The sequence below is a fragment of the Anomalospiza imberbis genome, chromosome 1 (genome assembly GCF_031753505.1).
Source record: "Anomalospiza imberbis isolate Cuckoo-Finch-1a 21T00152 chromosome 1, ASM3175350v1, whole genome shotgun sequence".
Classification (NCBI taxonomy): Eukaryota; Metazoa; Chordata; class Aves; order Passeriformes; family Viduidae; genus Anomalospiza; species Anomalospiza imberbis.
Window position 1 is genome coordinate 45,954,697 of NC_089681.1, and position 19,619 is coordinate 45,974,315.

The 19,619-nt window shown below is 45.0% G+C and overlaps 1 long non-coding RNA gene across 1 annotated transcript; it reads right to left on the reverse strand.

Moving 5' to 3' along the window:
- Window positions 1–7,140: 7,140 nt before the first annotated feature.
- On the reverse strand, window positions 7,141–17,485 carry LOC137474026 (uncharacterized). Its single transcript, XR_010999113.1, has 2 exons — window positions 15,002–17,485; window positions 7,141–8,611 (listed from the first exon to the last, which is right to left on the reverse strand). It is a non-coding gene; the product is annotated as an uncharacterized lncRNA (long non-coding RNA).
- Between the last annotated feature and the right edge of the window lie 2,134 nt (window positions 17,486–19,619).

Below are 19,619 nucleotides of genomic sequence, written 5' to 3' on the forward strand. Positions count from 1 at the left end.
AGAAAGAAGTCCTCTTACAAAATAAACAAATGCTTGCTCTTACTGCCCACAATTTGGTTGTTAGTCTGCATAGATGTTGGAAAGCTAAAACCCAGGGAAATAAATATTTTGAACAGATCTTCAAACCGTTGGAAATGATGAAATTTGTGATGTCCAAAAAAATGCTGGTCCCCATGGGTTTGAGAGTCCATGAGTGCCAATGCAAGGTGATGTGATTCTTCAGAGACTGCTGTGCAGGCTGGAGCTGGGGGGAGCGCAGCTCCTTTCTCTGCTCCTTGGCAAGCAGGCACCGCAAGCCTGCCTGGCCAGGAGCATTAGCAGCCCCAAAGGTGTCCCCCCCATGCTGGCAGGGCCCACACTGCCTGCAGCCTCTGCACAGGCAGGGACTGGAAGGCGAGGAGCTTTCCTCTGATGCTCTCCAACATGTGGCTCCCAAATCCAGCAGGTTGTGCTCTGCTGGTGGTTTTGCTTGCTCAGCATGTACCTGTCCAAGTCAATGACATTATAGATACCACTGTGCTCCTTCCAAATCCTCAATTGGCTGGGCACCCTCTCACCCAGCCTGCTTTTGTTGTTGATGGAGTCAAAAATCCCTCTGAGACCCTGAATGTAAATTTCTCTGCAGTTACAAATGTGGTCATGGAGTAAGAGGTCATGAATATTCAAAGTAATGGCTGATGAAAAATGTATACAGGAATAAACTGGCTGTAGATTTTCAGAGAGCAAATGAGATTCGTCCAATTGTTTGCAATTGAGGTTTATAACCATGTGTTTTTAAAATGTTCTTTAGAAAAACTGATCAACAAACAAATGGGCAATTTCTCCAGGAATGCGGGGGGATTGGGGGGAACCAGGAAGGACCAGATTACTGTCAGCTTGTCTCTGGAGGTTAGTAATTTTGACATCTAAATTTATCTAATTTTTATTAGAAAGTGTTGACTACATTTTATACCATCAGTGTATTTAATAACAAGAGGCAGAACTGCAGTGAGCAGTAGCTGCCAACATTGTACTTCAGCAAGTTGGTTAAGCAGCTGCCAGGAGAACTCCTGCAGACGTGCAGAGATTGCAGATGGCACCAACTCCCCTTCCCACAGTGAGACACAGGAAGAGGAATTTGGTCCTCACCTTTTCTTTGGGTAATGCGAATGCTGGATTTCTGCAACAACCATCGACCCAGGGTTTAGTTCTTCCCCTTAATGTACCAAAGAGCAGCGTAATGTAAGTATGGATCCTGGCACGCTTGGATGAACCTTAAAATTGAGTGTCCCATTGAAGACTGAGCTAATTTACTCTGTGCTGGAGAAAGTGAAGTCCTGCTTTGTCACTGGGTTAATCTCTCTTTCTAGAAGCAGTACTGGTAAATAGGTGCTGCTAGTTTATTCTGTCTTCAGGTAGGTACTAGCCAAGCAGTCTGGCCCAATGAATGTTTTTCTTCTCCGTTGCCACATGTCTATAGAAGGAAGTTGATAATCTCAGTGCTTGACTGGCACAAGCAAGTCGAGTTGATGCACTGTTTTATGATGCCCACTAAAATGCATCACGAAAACCAATGGGGTAAACTTAGCAAACTCAGAAAACATGGAAGTTGAACCACCCATTCAATTATTTTCCTTTATGCTGAACAGGCACTGAATTCAATTTGAAGTCAAACATTTTGTTCATAAGCATAATTTTTTGCAGCAAGCTTTAAAAATTGATTTCTTTACTAATTACAGGGTTTTTACTGCCATCCAAATGACTTGTCAAGTGAATTTTTCTTTAATGTTTCCATTGTATGAGTTGGGGAGGAGGTGGGGGGGAAGGGAGAAAAGCATTTTTATTGACTGATGGTCAGTTTTTCAGAGAAATAAAAACATTTATTTCCATCTGTCATTTCTTCACTGCAGAATTCTATATTATGAATTATTTCTATGGACAACTGGTATTTGTATGTTGGCATTCAAGCTGCCTGAGGTTTATTTACAGTGGAAGTGAAACCAAGATATCCTTAGGGCCTGTAGACCAGTTGCTTTTTCTCAGATTTCAGTTTGAATGGTTTATTTTTTCTTGAGGGTCTGGAGGGATCACCACCACCAAAAATCAATATGTTGCACCAGGTCCCAGTGTTGGCTTTGGCTGCTGCCCCATTGATCTGTTTTTTTGAAGACCCCAAAACTGACTTAGCATATGGGATCATCTATTTGAGGCTGAAACTGCTAAAATCATAAGCCTAACTCCTCTTAAAAATAAAAAATGCAGGCACATAGTACACAAGTTCATCCTCTTGTAAGCTGAGCTAGCTCTGCTAGATGGTAACCAGGATGTTAACACTGATGCTGTGGGGAAACCCTAGTGCTAGCCTGCTGAAGCATCTTCTATTTGCACAAGTAAGAGCTCCAGAAATGGAAATGTCCTCTGACAAATGGAGAAAACACCACTTCTCCTTGAATCTGTTTTGGGTTTTTTTGTTGTTGTTGTTTTTTTGGGGAGAGTGTTTGTTTGTTTGCTTTGGGGTCTTGTTTTGGTTTTGTTTTGCTTTTTGTTTGTTTGTTTCACATTTTTTGACTAGAGACTGAATAGGAGTCCTGTGCCCCTAAAACAATAGGGGTGTAATATTTGTCAGGTGATTTTGGAGATTATGGGCCAGATCCCATCTTTTGCCCTCCATACTCATGGTGAACTTGCCTCACACCCCAGTCAGAAGCCGAAGGAGTGCAGTGTGGTCGTGGGCTGTCAGTGTCATTGCATCCACAGCAATAGTATGTCATCTCTGTTGCTTCTAAAAATACAGTATTTTCCACTGCAGGTAAGACGAAGTATGGGTTGCTGAGACTCTTCTCTCTCAGTCTCATTAAAGCCCCATATACATGAGTTCTCTCTGGAGAGGCTGTTGCTAGTATGAGCAGGCTGGATTTGTGCTTCTTGGGGAGCACAGAGTGCTGGTGCCGTAGCCCAGCCCATTGATCCCTGTCCTGTGGTCCTCAGAGCACAGCTCTGGCTTGCTGGTCTGAGGAGAGATGGAGAGAGGGACATTTGTCTCTGTGCTCTGGAGTTTGGGCTGATAAATTATCTCATCTACAACCCTAAATGGTCTTGTGGCTTCTACTATGTAGCTTGTCAGTGTTGTTATTAATTTTCCTGAGGAAAATGCGAAGCATGGGATGGCTGGCCTTGCCTCCTTACCATTAGGATGCATTCTAAAAGACAGGGTGACATTGACTTAAAGCAAAAACTGCATGTGGCGAAGTCCCCTAAACTCATATACTGCATTCATTCTGACTTCAGATCAAACCAGAGGGCTCAGTGAGGCTCACCAGTGGATGTTTGATACTTCATTTGATTAACTGCCAAGAAATTGCAAAAACAAAAGGCAAAACAAGCAGAGCATGGATGCTTGTTCTGAAGATCTGGAGTCATAATTTCACTAATCCCTGCTGCTTCTGAATAAATATTTCAGTTCTGGGTGGCTTACATTAAAACCAAAAGCAGCTGTGCATTTCTTTCCCTTGCTTTCTCCAGTTCAGAAGGCTTGTTTTTCTTCTGCTGAGGGCTATGCCTGGGCAGCTCAAGAGTAATAACTTTGGCCCTAATGCACTGCTTGGTCTCTTCAAAGCATTGTACAGACCTTCAAATAAGCATCTCTCTACTTCTAGGGGAAGAAGGCAGCAATAAACTCACCTTACAGCTGGGAAGGCTGAAGAAGTTCAACTGTCCCTTGGGTCTCAAACTGCACATCTGGAGTCCCACTTTTCCACAAGCCCTCTTGCAGTATAGAAAGAGGTGGAAATCAAAGAGGAACTGTGACACATGTATTTTTTTAAGCTGAAAGTTAGAAGCTGTTCAAGCACATAGAAGGCATTGCTGGGATGTCTGAATGAGCTTAAAATGTTAGCATTACAACCATGTTAGGCTTGATGCACCTCCTGAGTTCTTTTTCTTATTCCTTCCAAAGTGAGAGAAAAATAACATATTTTTACATAAAAATTACATAAAATTTCCTTTACCTTACATGTTTTAAGTGAAGTCTACTGATGGTCTACTTAATTTCCTTTCTTTTCTTCAGCTCTTCAGTAGGGACTATCATTTTCTGTTTATGTTTATGTTCCTTAACACAGAACTCAGGCATTAAAATGGGAGAAGGAACCAGTGCAGTTTGTGAAAGAGCTTTGTTTGTTCATACAGTGGTCACAACAAAATCCTGCTGCATGCCAGGATGGCAGGAATGTTTTTCAGGTGTGGTTGTTGAGATGGGGCAAGGCACGGCTGGCTCCCAGCTTCAAATGCTCCACAATAAAAATTACAACAGTGGGAAACTAGGGCTCAAACCCTCACAGATTATCTTCCTCCTTAAGCTGCTCATCTTTCTCACAGTTGCAGCCTTTAGATGAGTAAACGCTTTGCTATCATCTCCGCTGTAACCAGTGCAGCTATTCCAGAAGAAATCTGCTTGGCTCAGGGACAGCTGTTCTGCAGAAAAATTCTCTTCTGATGCATTATTGATAGATGTAAGTTAAAGCCATAAAGCTTGCAGCTTTATCGGGCAATATCTACTAAATCCTGGAAGCATGTAAGATAACCTAAATGTAATCTACTGCATACCAGCTTCTTCAGTGATGGATTGCACAACAAAAGCAGGACTAATGAAAAATTAATGAAAACAGTTACTTCCATAAGAAAAATGATCTGTTTTCTCCCACCTTTGTATTGATTTTAACGGGCCCTGTAATTGGAAGTGTATAATTTTTTCCTCAGGTAAAGAGGATTGAGGGTGAGGGAGTGCGAGTGTTTAATTCTATTCATGTTTGTGACATACTTTCAGGCTACAAAAACAAAGCATTTTCCTTAGGATGTTGAAGCTGCCTGTGAATGCCGACTTCAAGCATATTTTCTCAGCTCAGGCAAACTGCCATGCTGGTTTGCCTGAAACCAGATATTGCATGAGCAGAGTACTTGGCATACTTTGAAGGCTAGCAAGGAAGTACAAAGAAACAATGTTTAAGGAAAACCAAATACAGTGCATGTAACTTGGTGGGTTTAACATGTTTCATGCATTTAAGTTCATTCCTGATTTATCTGCTCCTTGGTGAAAGGAAGAAATCATCCTCATTCTCTTTGGAGAAGGAAGGAATGTCAGGCTCTGAGGAAGGACCTTCTCTGTGAGACCAAACCAATTGTACCATGATGTTCATGTGCCAGCTTGGCAGAGAATTCACAGCCACAGTGAGTCTCAGCCTCTTCTCACTAACATACTTAAACACAGCTGTCTTTTCTCTAAATTTAATAGAGCATTTCTGGGTTTTTTTGCCATCTCACAGCAGAATTCAGTCTGATCTGCAGCTGCTGTAAACTCTATTTTAAATTATTCCTAAGTCTTTAACTGCTTAATGTTAATATATCCACTGAGCCTGAAGGGCAATGCTGAGATAATAAATCAATCAGAACAGCATATAGTTTGTTTTGCTGGGGTAAAAAAAGTGCACCTTTTTAAAGTGTTTAGGAAATGCAGCTTTCCTGTTCCCTTTTGTATATGCTATGGGTCTTTTTCTAATCTCTTCCATCAAAGACATGATTTGGGCCTGTAGTGTGGTGAGGACCAGGACATTCCTACACATTTGTAATAAATGTTACTCTTTATCTTCAGAAGGGGGGTTCAGCTAATATGCCTTCATTTTAAAAGTACTTTTTTTTTCAACTTGAGAGATTTAGACACGTCTTTGGTTTTTGCTTTTATTCCTTGATTTTTTATTGGCCTGATAACAGCTGCAATACAAGATGAACCACCCCTTTCAATGCATGTCTTAAAAAATTAGGGCATTTACTTGTCCTCAGTGTTTGGATTGGCTTTATTTTTGTCTCAGCAGCCTGCTCTGGTCCAGCCTCAGCTGGTGCTCCACACAGCAGATGTGGTGACTGCTTGGCACCGGTGACCACAGAGCCTTTGTGATGGTGTCCTCCCCAGCTCATGGGGCCTTGCTGCATGAGTGAAAGCTGCAAGAACAGCACCAGTGATGAGAAACCACCCAAAAAGTGTTACAGCTGTAACTGCAGCAGCAAGTGGGGTTGCAGCCCAGGGCTGGGTCCCTGGAGATCAAAAGGCATCTGGACACAGTCCTGGGCAATGGACTCAAGGTGGCCCTGCTTGTGCCAGGTGGGAGTGAACAGTATGATCTCTAGGGGCGCCTTTCAACCTCAACCATTCTATGTTTTCTGTCATTTCCAAGAAGAATGGACTGAGATGTGAAAGGTTCCTCAGGGAGTGTGAAATGTGGCCCCACCTCTTTACATGGTGCCATTGTCATATTTTCTGGAGTTTTAATTCTGTCCCCTCTTTATTTTCAATCAAGAGAGATCTTTTACATTTTTTTTTTCAGTAGAGAGCAGAATGGGGATTCTGTCTTAATGGGAATTGAAAGCCATTGGGTGCAAGTGCTGGACTTAATGTAATAAACTATATTTAAAGTATTACTCACAGAAATTCTGTGAACAGTGAACCTGTATCTCATAAATACATGTCGCTGTTGCTGAAGAGTGAACAAAAAACTCCAAGAAAGGCACATGAAGAGCTCCTTCACATCTTCCTAGTGGGGTCCTGATTTGGGGAGGCATTTCAGGGGGACCTTAGCTTTTGGTACAGTAGAAATTCAGTCTTCATTTCATGGGAACTTGCACTACTGAAATTGTGTTTGTATTTCCATAGCTCACCAAATGAAGACACAGAGGGGCAAGAACACACCAGAGAAAGCTTCCCCCAAGTTCTCTCTTCCTAATTTTTTGTTTGTTTTACTTATTGTAGGGCTAAATATTGATTTTTCAGCTCTGAAAAACTGAAGACATAGCATCTTCTTTTGCCATGTTCTCAATATGCTTAAAATGGAAAAAAGCACTCCATGACCACATTTTTCCCCTACAAAAATGTGAGCAATTAGCACAGCAGGTTCTCAGCTCAATATGTATAATTTATTGTAAAATGTATATAATTAGTCTGGCAGACAGCAAAAGCACCAGCACAAGCATAAACCTTTTTATGAATCCATATGTAATACTGGATGTTGATGGATTATTACTACAGCAAGATGTCATGTTAAATAACTGATGCAGATGTACAGTAGCAAATAGTTTGCCATTTTCATTAAAAAAGGAAACAAACAGAAAAAAAAATTCTTCACATCCTTATTATTTATTGAAGTTGGGCATTTTTTATACACTCACTGCTGGAGTATCTGGGTGTATTAAACAGCTGAATTCAATATCACATTAAGCTAAATTGCCCACAATGGACAGCTGCCTCATTTCACTCTTCTTAAAAGTCCAAAATGCGTTTTCTGAACCTGAGGCATTTGTCTTCTTGCCGATGTGGTGTGCCAGTTAGTATTTCACCAAAGGGAGAAGCAGTGGGGGACATGTCCTTCTGCTGCTAAGACCCTGGCCAAAACACTCTCAGTGCAGGAGAGAGGATAGAGATAGGAGGAGAGGACAAAACAGTGCTCCCAGCTTTGTCTGTGTGGATCTGGTTCAAAACCTGGTAGACAGGGAGCATCACATGCTGTCACTGTGGGGCTGGATCTGAGGGAAGAGCCATCCTCCTGGACAAGCTCAGAAGTCTCCTAAGTCCTCTGGCTCCCAAATATCTATGTGCCATGTAGGGGTGTAGAGCAGCACAGGCTGTAGCCCTTTGGCTTCCTACTCAGGTCTTGGGTAACTCCACAGTGCTGGACCGTGAGCTGGGAGCAGCAGGGTGGTGCAAGAGGGATGTGGGGGCGGGGTGTGTGTATGGCAGGTGGATGTGCTGGAGGAGCCACCTGGGTTTGCCTTGCTCACTGCTTGGACCACATCCATGACATAGGCTTCTCAGTCCTGCCAGAAACCCTGAAGCCCCTCAGGAAAAAGCAGGAGCTCCTGCAGCACCTGTCCAGGCTTGATCTCTGGGGCATGTCCAGTAGGGTGGGCCAGACAAGGGAACACCCTACATTCCTTCCCTGCTCCATTTTCCCCTATGTCTTTTTCCATAGAGACCACAAAGAGCTCAGATATTTTCCAGCCTCTCTGGAGGTGCTCACACTCCTCCAGGTGTTTCTTCCTGTCATCTATGAGGCTCAGACCCAGATGTCAAAGCCCCCGTGTCGGTGCCTGTACCCAGAACTACCTGTGTTTCACACCAACCTTCCTACACTTGTGTCCTCCTTCTACATCTTCTTTGGCCTCTCTCTCATCCCCAAGTGGATTTTCCAATTAATTTCCCACCTTTTATATCTTCCTCCTCCCTTAGCACATTTTTCATCATCTCTTTCCAGTTGTCTATTTTCTTTCTTCTCCTATAATCCTGTACATTTGGATAATTTTCATTTGGACTGCTTAACATAACCACTGGATTTGTGTTTTAGCCTTGTTTAGCAGGTTGGAGGCTCTTTTTTCTATCTTATGTTCTGCATTTTCTTCTCCCTCTTAATATGTCAGCATTAACAGACTGGGATCCAGCTTCACTTCAGTGGGAAGTTTCCCCAGCGATTTCCATAGAAGAAGAGGGAGAACATTCAAAATGTGAGAGGCTAAACCCAAGTGTCTGGGTTTGTCTATTGCTAGATTTCCCAAACTTCTCCATGCTTCCAGCATCTCCTAGCTCCAAAGAGACCTATAAGAACAATATTTCTGAAAAGCAAGCCACATTTCCTTAAGTTACAGAGATAGAGGCAGCATCCTACCTGGTTTGAGCCAATGTGTCAGAGCAGGAACCTTATCCCCAGCATGTCCCTGCTAGGCATGGTGCCCAGTCGTTCTGCCACATTTATACATATTAGTAGTATATTTCAAAGGAAGGAAGGAGAAAACCTTTTTTTGCCTTCCAACTTATTTCCAGAGGAAGCTTGTAGAGGTTCATATGTTCCAAACAAGCCAGAAATATCTGTCCAATCCCCCAGATTACCCAGTCACACGTTACCTGGCCATGGTGCTGCCCCACAGTAGTGTTCTGAGCACACGTATCCTGCAGACATGCTGTGGCCATCTCTAAATGACAGCTATGATGGGTGAAATCACTCATCCACATAGATAATCCAACAAAACCACCAGTAATGAACATTCAGTCATATGCTAGAAAATACAGTTTTGCTGGCAGGATTTATTCCATGACCCTGCTCTCTTCAAGTGAGCAAAGCAGAGATGTGAGGGATGCCCACAGGAAGCCTGCCCAACCTCTGCATAGCCTAGGATGGCTGTGCTGCCAAAGCACCTCTAATACAGCCCTAGGAATAGGCAACCCTGGTTGTTTTCAGCCTTGGCGTGTAGAAAGATTCCCTCATTGTGGTCTGATCACATTCAGGTGGGTTTTATTCTGCAGTTGCAAAACATCTCAGAAAAGGAATCCAAACTGACCTCAGGAGTGAAAGAAAAGTGGAAGGGCAACTGGTTTTGAGTGAGGCTCCTTTATCAAACGGTGTCTGTTCCAAGTCCTTCTGTTCAGGAACAGCCCCACTAGAAAAAGCCCCCCTTTCCAGCTTATCCTTTCTGCAGTTGTCACTGCACTGCTCTTTGTTCGTGAAGTTACTGGCACTGTGTCTCCCGATTCGATCTAGAGGCTCCCACTGTTTATTTCAATGTAAATATTTTTTTTGTTGAGAAACAAAAGGGACTGGAAAAAGGGAGGTTATGGGAATATTCAGGATGAGATAAGGAATCTGAGGCAGAAAAGAACACACCAATTACCTCAGCTCACATGCTCATTTGCCAGATGAAACCAGTTTTACCGGCTGTTGCCCAAAGGCAAAACACCACAGGGCTTCTGATGTCATGTTGGCCTTTGGTTATGAGCCCAGGTAAATGGGTACCTGGCAAAGAGAGAAAAAGGGCTGTGCTGCTTAATGCCAGGTTCATCTATTTATGTTCCTCTAGCATCAATTAAAAATATCTCTGTCTCATTCTGCCTGCCTGCCTGCTACTGTGGTATTTGTTTTCTTTCCATAGCACTGCAGATTGCCTTGCCTTACAGTTTACAACAGTGAGAGCTGGCACTTGCCTCTGGCAGAGCAGAGGATGAGAAACCATTTCACTTTTCCTCCACTCTGTCTTCATGTGGAGCCACAAAGGTGTTTGATGGGCTGGTTGTTGTGAAGGGGTGATGTACAAGGCCAGGGCTGCTGTTAATTTGCAGTGCCTCAATAGCATTAGCTTTTTCCTTAGGATTTAAATTGAATTGGTGGCATTGCTAGGACAATATAGTACTGTAGATCTGAAGTGTGTTCTGTGTACTCATCTGTATTTTTTACTTGATTATATTAACCTTCTTCCTCTTTTTTTTTTGCCTTTTTTATATCATCAAGACCCAGTGAAGCAGATTTTATGTTGCAATAATTCTGCGTGTTTTGGTTATAAATATCCCAAAGCAAAGTTAAGGGTTTTTTCATATAACTATCAAAGCAAGTGCCTGCTTCAGCCCAAATTGAAAGGGGCGTTTTACACATAAAAGTTCATCAGTGGGTGGTAAACAGCTTCTGTCCTAATACATATTGGAAATATTCTGCTGTGGCACAGACCAACACCTTTGGTGAAACTGGTAGTATCTGACCTACACATAACAGTTGCCTGTGCTAGTTGTTGTCCATGGAACTTAACCAGGGTCTGAGCATCCAAGAAATCCCAGGAAAATCTAGTCTTTTGCCCATAGCAATATAAAACATGCTTCCAGTCTCCAGTTTCTCCTTGCATTCCAAGCTGTCTTTTTGAAAGCAAATAATGCCGCAGAGCAATTTAAAAACAGAGGAGGTAAAAATCAGTAACTTCAGCAATAGTAGCACAGACAGCTTCCTCCATCACAATCTCCCATCTAGATTTTCCAAGCAGACTTGCAATTTCAGTGGTTGCCTTGGCAGGTGCCCAGCATGATACGCCTGAAAGCAGCCAGGCTGTCTGAGAGCAAATGCGCAATGATTTTGAAAAATCTGGGTTCTTCAAGAGTTCTCAAGTTGATTGTCAAATACTACTATATATTTCTCATTTTTCTTCTTCCTTAGAGTTGCACACCCTCAGAATGGCAAATGCTTCATGATCTGAAGCCAACACAACAGCACTGGTATCACTGGCTTGCAACAACATCTATTTGAAGGGACGTTTTAAAGCAGTCTGCAGTGCTGGAAGGCGGCTTTTTCTGTACTGCTTCTAGCTAGGATGTGCTGATCTGAGCACTCGGCAGCATAATTTATTTATTAGGACTTCATACAATTTTTTTTCCCCATTGACACAGGATTAAAATTAAACATTCCTAACTGCACAAGATGGAAGTATAGCTTAGCTCATTCAGATACGTCCTCATTAGACACGTGTGTAAGCAATTGCTCTCCGCTAGCTTGATCATGCTTTCGTGTACAGGCAAAACTTCCCCAAGACAACTCACCTGAGTCGGATGTTCAGCTGAACCCTGACTATGCCCAGAGGTGGCAGTGATTGGAACAGACCAGAGCAAACTTTTACAGACCTTGATTCTCCGACGACTCCAGCAACAGCTGCCATTGATACTAAGGGGGGCTGTCATTAGAGCTGAGATCCTTGGGAATGCATTGATTCCATGGCCCCATCATTTCACCTGCCGAACACCCACATGTGCTGAACCCATATGCAGTGAAGCTCAGTAAGTCACCTCTTCACGAGCTGCTGGAGAGAAGATGCATTCCCAAGCCATGCAGCTGCCTGGCTGCTAAGCACTGGAGGCACAAGACAACCACCATCAGCATGGCCTGTGGTCACTTGGGCTGACTCCACTTCACTTTAAGACTTTGCTCATACCAGTTACCAAGTCTGAGGCTAAGGGAAATGATGTTACTTTGCCATGGTCTCATCCCTTGATGCTGCCTCTCCAGAGACACTTCAGGCAGACAGAAAATGTCTGGCTTAGTGTCCTGCTGCTAGTGCACAGCAAAATCTCACAGGGTGGCACTATGGGGAGCCAAAATCCTAAGAGCAGCCCTTGAGACCCCCAGGACCCGGGAGAGGGAAAGGAAAAGCATCGCCCACCAAGGATCCATTGTCAGGGAGGCAGCACTAGCTGCTGTGGGTGCCTGGAAAAGATCAGGTGCCTGCAAAAACCCAGCTGGCAGGGAAGGCAGAATAAAAGGTCTCTCTGCACCCAGCCACTGCCATGGGGACCTAGTTGACCCAGCCCTGACAAACCCTGCTGGGTCCTGACAACCCTTGCTCCTGGAAGCAGGTTGTATTCTGCCTCTCAGTCAATAAAGGTTTTCCTGCTACATCAAGCACTTTTATCCCAGTGTCTGGGCTGACACACATGAGTTTGGGGTTCCAACATGACAGATGGGGAGAAAGAACTCCAGAAGATACCACCAGCTTTTCAGGGAAGAAGTTTGCCTGCACGTCTTCCCTTGAGGTCTTTGCTGCCCTTGCACCTGGGAGAAGAGTGGTGGGAAGCGGCCAACCACCCTGGCCATAGGGCATATGGCCTGCTGGTCCTTTGCTGGTGGCTGTGGTAAAGAGAAGTCCAAGTCAGGCAGCTGATTTGGTAGTTTGTGGTATACTAGGAGCATGCACGGTGCAGACCTGCTTGAGCTGAGTGGACTCTGTAAAGGCCTTGTCAGAGATACAAAGGGTTTTTTCAGGAGAAGAGTGTTGCCTATGAGGGTCCCTAAGCTTTGCAAAGCATGGAAGTGAGCACAGTGCTCTGAGAGGAGTGGGATGGACTGTGGTGGACTACTATGCCAGAGCAAATGTGGGCTTCCAGGGAAAACAACCCCTAGTGTTATTTAAAAGGTGAATGTTTACCTGGGAAAGATCATGAAGGAGAGATAAAATATACCTGGAATATCACTGCTGGAAATATCATTGAATGCAGAACTTGTTGCCTTTTACACCACCTACTTTGAAACACAACCTCATCCTGCAAGGTTTGCTCTGTTCTTCAGAATCCTTCCTTTTGTGATAAGCAACACGTGTATTACTTTGTCCATTGCTCCCGGTGCATACATTATGTGGTGACATATGATGTGGTGATGATACTGAAACCACCTGTTGATTGCCCAAGGTTTGAAAAGGTGGCCTGGAATGGAAACTATTGTCACAAAGACCTTCACACATGGCTTGGTTGGTTGGTTGTTTGGTTGGTTGGTGATAACAGACTATGAAGGGACGAGCGAGTACAGCCTGGGCAATTTTGCTGCAAACACTGTGGTCCAAAGTTATGCTGTAGATGTTGGGGGTGTCCTCCTTCATGGAGATTAAAGCACTTGACAGGAGAAGCCACCATGTTACTAATGCTTGCAGAAGCATAAATTATATGAAAGTACTTCCAGTGCTTCCATCTCCCCAGAAGTAAACAGAAATTAAAATGTACTCTAAGTTTGCACACACAGAATCATTAACTTTGTATAGTTAGGGACTAGAGAGAGGGAGGAAAGGGGGATTTTTGGTAGAATTTTTTTTCTTTTGCCCTGGGCAAAATTTTCAACATTAACTAATTAATGTTTATAAAGCACTTTGCATATATAGTGCCTTTCATCAGGGGATCTCCAAGTATTAGATTATATTATCTTGAAGGCCCCAGGCCTGTGCATACTAGCCCTATAAAGTATTAGCCTTATAAACTTTAGTAATTCACTTCAGGCTTTTTCCTGGGGGTTTTTTTGGTTGTTTTTTGGTGGGGTTTTTTTTTTTTTTTTTTGGTGGGGGGGTGGTTTGGTTGGTTTTTTTTCGGTTGGGTTTTTAATCTTCTCTCTTCTGAAAATGTGCCGAGTATTTTGGCTGTGCATGTAAAAAGGTAGTAAAAAGTGTGGTGTCAGCCAGAATGACCATATGAAAACTTAGGGCTCCATAATGAACTTCTCAAATTCTCTAATTGCCAGAGTTGGGGAGTAGCAACTGTGCCAAACTAAAATTAAGTATAAACCCCACTCATCAAATAGGGTTGATGGGAAAGCATCATCACTGGTGAGGGAAGCAGCTCTGACATTTGCTCTGGTAATGACAGTGGGGATAGGGAGAAAAGGGAAAGAAAAGGATACCTCTGATCTCCATCATCAGGAGAAAAACCCCTTGCTCCAGCTTGGGTGCAGGATGGTGGCTCTTCTGTATTGCATTAAGTTTCTGTTACTGGTGGCTGGAGGCTGGGAAAGCAAAGATGGGCATGAAAAGGCCCATGTGGAGTGTGTTCATTGCTGCCATCCTCCTGGGCAGAGGCAGGAGGCAAGGTACCCCAAAGCCATGCCAACAGCAGTGAATCTCCCATGTTCTAAATCTGAAAAGCCTGCTTGGGTGTGGGCTCAGCAGATGACTCAAACAATTACTTAACAATAGCTGCTTGCGTGAGCTGGCAGGGATGAAGCCAGGTTCACAATGGAAAAAATGTGTGGGCATCTTGGCTTTAGCGAAACACGCGGGGAGCAGACTTGCTGCTGCATGCAGGAACTACCAACAGAGAAAGCAAGGCCTTGGGGAGCAGAAACTTGACAGGGACAAGGCAAAGGATGTCTTTGCCCTTACTTGCACATCTTACAGGTGGAATTCCCCCAGCTGAATTTAGCTGGATAAGGGCTGCTACTCTGAGGGAAAGGCTGAGCAGCAAATCCAGTCTTTTGAAGAGTCAGCAGTATTCAGAACTCCAGAATGGAGCCATCACTTGTGAGGCCATCTTGACCACACTGAAGTGCTCTTTCATGAGTGAAAGTTCACAGCAAGGATGGGAAATCCCTCCCTGTTCAAAGGAGAGGAGAATTCAGCAAAGTGATGGCACATGTAGCTACAACCAGACAGGTACTTTGTCACAGGAACAACCTGATAGCTCTTCAGAGCCTGCACACACTGAAGAACTTTATGGAAAGCTTGGAACAGGTAAAAGTGCTCAGTTGCTGCTTGTGGACTGACATTCCAAATCTCAAAATATCCACTCTACACGTGACTCCCAAGAGAGAGACAGTTGAGAGAAGTGTACAAGGGGGTTGTGGGGAATGGCTCTCTGGAAAGGTTGTGGCCAGCATCTAGAAATGGAAAGACATATCAGGAAACCTAGCAAATATGAATCACTCACCAGACTTGCAATGTGGATAAGAGCTTGGTATGCTAAGCTTTGCACCCTGCACTGTGCACTCCTGGTCCCAAGGAAGAGTGGGAACTCCACAAAGATCTGGAGGGTGATCACTGTGCGGACTTAGAGCAGCATTCAGATGGATATCCAACTGTAGCAGAGCTTCTGCTGGGTGGGAGCAGGCAGAGACATCCTTGTTGTGTCCACGTGCTTTATCCCTGGAGCCAGTGTTGTCGGAAAGCAGGAGGCTCAAGTCTTGTGTTGGCAGATGTCCTAGGAAGCATGGCCCACATAGGTTGCTCTGTTGTTGTGAAGAAGAGAGGATTGTGAGGGCCAGCTGTACATTCAGAGTGAGAGAGAGCGAATTTTTCCTGCTCTGGAGACACCACAATGCAGAGAGCTGGCCTGGGAGCAGCCGAAGGTCCCACCACTTTGTTCCAACCAACAGCGTGGGCTGATGTACTCTATGTGATTGCAGTGAGCATTGAGAGGGACTTTTGTTCTTTTTCTCTCCCCTTCTGGCAGCCGTGGCTATAGAGAGACTGGGGGAAGAGAAATCAAAGCAAGAACTATGCTGTGATATGGCTGGTTCTGTTCTCCTGGGCTCCAATGGCGCTCTTCTCCTGGCATTGCTGTGTATGCTGGACACATTCTGTGCTTCCAGTTTCTCCAGCACTTTATGCACTGTGTTTGACCCTTGCTGGCAAGTGTTTATTTATATTGGCAAATGAGTCCATCTATCAGATAAAGGGCCTCTAGTGAGGCAAGCAGGCATAGTTACAAAGGGTCGCTGCCATTAGCTGTCCATGTACATGTTAATCTTGTGTACTCTTTGATGCAAATGCTTCACTTATGGGTCAGGCTAATATGTCTGGTCCTTCAGGCCAGGATACTCCCACACTTAAAATACAGCAGGAGGAAGTGCTTGGTGCTCTTGGTATTACCTTCAACCTAGGGCAAGCAGGGATTAATCCACACTCATCAACAGGGAGCAAGGCACCTTTTCCCTTTCACTGAACTCAGGAAGCAGACATTGCTGCACCAGGCCCTGGGGAGCCGGGAGCCGGACATAAGGACTCACAGGTAATCACAGATGCGCTGTGAGTCATTCCTGCCCTGGAAACCGACCCGCTTCTGCACATCAGCTACCATTGCTAGAGCTGCAGCTCCTGTTAGATGTGAGTGGTTTCGCTGCCTGCTGGTTGCTGTCCATCCACTTGGAAGTCACTGGTACTCCTCTTTCACAGGTGGGTGGTACAAGTGCTTTGGAGCAAAATATGACGCTTGGCTTTGAAGGAGAAAGGCTGTGAGGTTTACCCATTGCACAGCTCCACCCCTCACCAAAGCAGGTGCACTGCCAACTGCAGTCTTCAGCCTCAGCAGATCTGGGAGAACTGGGGCTCTTTGGTTACTCTTCCCATTTGCATGCAATTCCCTCTAACTCCTGAATCCTCTCCCTGCAACAGGTGATTTGCCTAACCAACAGGAGCTCAGGAAGAGCCACGCAGCCTGGGATTTCCCCACATTTCACACCAACAAGTCCGGACTGGTACGAGTTGAGATGTAAGAGCAACAAGGAAGCAACACTGAAGGATGAGAGTGGCTTCTGCTGAAACAGAAGAGATGTTGGTCCAGCACAGAGAAGCAACACTACCATGCAGGGCTTGGGTAGACCATCTCATGGTGCTGTGTAGTCAATCACCTAGGGAATCCTCTCCCATGGAGGTCATGCTGCTCCTTCAGTGGGAACAGCTGTAGCCGAGCAGTTGTAGCATGACCAAAGAGCTTGCAAGGACCAACACTGTGGCGCTGACAGTAACTGAAGGACTCCAGAGGGAAACAAGAAAGGACTTGCAGCAAAGCTGACTCTCCAAGGCTGAGTTGGGCAACTGTAGTTTAGATCAGTTATAGATCTAGAGGCCCTCAAGTGAGGCAGGAGACAGAGGAAGCTTCCCCCTCCTGCCAGCACATCCATATTTGGAGGTGTGGGTGAAGGCTGCTCCCTGCCTGGGGGCTCAGGAACCAACAAATTGGGCCACTTGGTCTAGTACAGAGGAAGCTTGCCACAGCACTCTTCAAAAGTTTTTGGGAGTTTTGGATAGCGTTGGGGGAGGAAGTATTAACTTGTACCCCCAGATAAAAAAGTTTCAGCTTTGTCTTAAAGCAAGCTCCCGCATAGTATGGAAAAATAATTTATGTCCCTCCAGAACAGGTGTTGCAGGCAACTCTCCCTACCTCAGGCAGTGCTGAGCTGGTTTTATGGCCCTGGCTAAGTGCATCTTTGGACTATTCAAAGCTGCGTCTTTCTCCTATTAAAGTCTGAGGTCTAAATAAAGACGCCTCTTCCTCACCACCTACCCACAGGGAGAAGAATAACCCTGGTACAAGCCGCTGTTGTTCCCCACTGTGGCAAGGTGGGCACTGGGGCTGGGCTGTGCTTCCAGGCAGTACATCAGGGATATGAGGGAGCAGCAGCAATGCCCCACACCGGGGAGAGCACTGCAACGAGGTAGGCTTGGGGGATTTGGAGGGCATGACAACCATCTGAGGCTCCAGCAAAGGGAGGGTGGATTTATAAGGGTGTGTAAGCCTCAACCCCAGCCCACCAACACTCTCTCCCCAAGGGAGGGCATACAGCTTTCCCTAGAGCATTGAAAACATGGAGGGAAATACCCATAAGGAACTGCCCAGATTTCATACTTGGAATTCAGACCACCAGTCTTGTGATTCCTGGAGATCTGATTCATACTTTTTGAACGTGTGGGTTTGGCAATCCTGTGCTTACACTTACAGCCATTTCCCAACCTCTTATTTTCCCCAGAGGTGTTCTTACTTTTCCCTTTTTTTACTCTTGTACACATGAAATAAAATGCTTGGGGGTTAGGGGGGTTGTTACTGATAGCAAAATTCATCTATTAAATTCACAGTGAGTTGCTCACTAAATAACACCAAAAAAAATCCCCCACAATTTTATAGTCTAAACCAACCACAGCAGGTTCAAGCAACTCCTCACAGCTTTTGCTTTGCCTTGGGGCAGGATATACTGAGCAAGGGTTTTTCTCCCCAAGGAGCAGCAGGGAAATGCTGTCCCCCCACTGCAGCCATGCTGGGGGTGGCAGACAAGCCCTGTACCATTGTGGTGGATGTGACCTATCTGTCCCCACATGTTTTTGTGGGAAAGGTGAGCTCTTGTCCCCCCTAGCTGCTCTGGGGAGAGAGGTCTGGGTACATGCAGGCACATAAGCTCCTAGGAGAGCATCTAAGGGCCTTTCCTGGGGTCATGAAAATAGGATGGTTTTGTTCTGGGAGATTTGATGTGAGATTTTTGGGCCCGCATTAATTTGGATCAGAAAAAATTCCATTTTTTCCTCCCATATATTTCTTTTGTGCAGTCATAGAAAGGACTGTAGCTTTATCACTGTAGATATCAACCAGAGGCATGAGTAATACTGTAGCTCAAAGAAACAGTATTAATTATCCAAGCCCTGTGCTGAGCACCATTTGTATTCCCTCAGACAGCCTGCTGTTGGCACAATGGAAGGTAAAACTATGAACCTATGGGAGTGGAGACTGTTTCCCATTTTCTCTGAGAGTTCCCTGCCCATTTGAAGACAGAGCAGAATCGGGAAGCAAAAGGATGAGGGAGAGGGTTTGCAAAGTGCCACCCCCAAACGCTCGGAGGTATTACAGGATGTGACCTTCCAGTCAGTTTAGGATTCACAGCTAATTTCAGGAAAAGGCTTTGTTGTGGTAAATCTTAGGAAGGTATAATACAGTGCTGTCCTTGGTCTACATTGCCTCAAACAATGGGCCATGGACATCCACAGAGGGTGGCACATTGGGAAAGGGAACTACCAAAAAATAGATGGAGGGAAATCCCCAATGCAGGGTTTCAGCTGCTGAGAAGTGAGTGCTTCCTTCTCATGGCATTCTCTGTGATGCCGCAGAAGAAAGTTTTTATTGGCATCACAGCAAAGCCCAACTTGAATGAGACATCTGAAACAGTTTAATAGCCTAAAAGCACTGCAGCTGCCTGGGACAGCATGCCTTCTTTCTGCAGGAGGTACACACAAAAATCTAGGGAAGGAAAACTCCTCCACCCTGGCAGTCCTTCCCTGGGGAAAAGGGAACCTACTTCTCTGACACCTTGGAAAGGCAGAAATGACAGCAGAGACTTTTGCAGCCAGCACTCCTCAAGGCTCTCAAGAAGTTACATTCAAGGTTTGGAAGCTCTCAAGATTGCAAATACCTCAGGACTGACACTGCCTACTCATTAACAAAGATAATGGGAGAGGAAGTAACTGAGCCTTATTTTAGCCCTGTTAAAATTGCTTTAATGTCTCAACATGCCCACAGGGACCCCCAAGTGCTCACAATTCCTGCCTGGACAACAGGTTTGCGATAAAGCTTTTTGAGCTCTCAGCTCAGACAAGGGGCAGCTGAGGACTTGCTTGTGCAGGAGATGTCTCCTATGGAAGGCAATCAAAGCAGCAAACCTGAAGAAGGCTGAGAAGCGATGGCAGTCATCCAAGGGAAACAAATTATTTGAGGGATGGAGAGGAGAATCAGAGCAGCCATGGAAGCTGAAGAGGAAGGTAGGCTTTCGGGCAGAGCAGAAGTG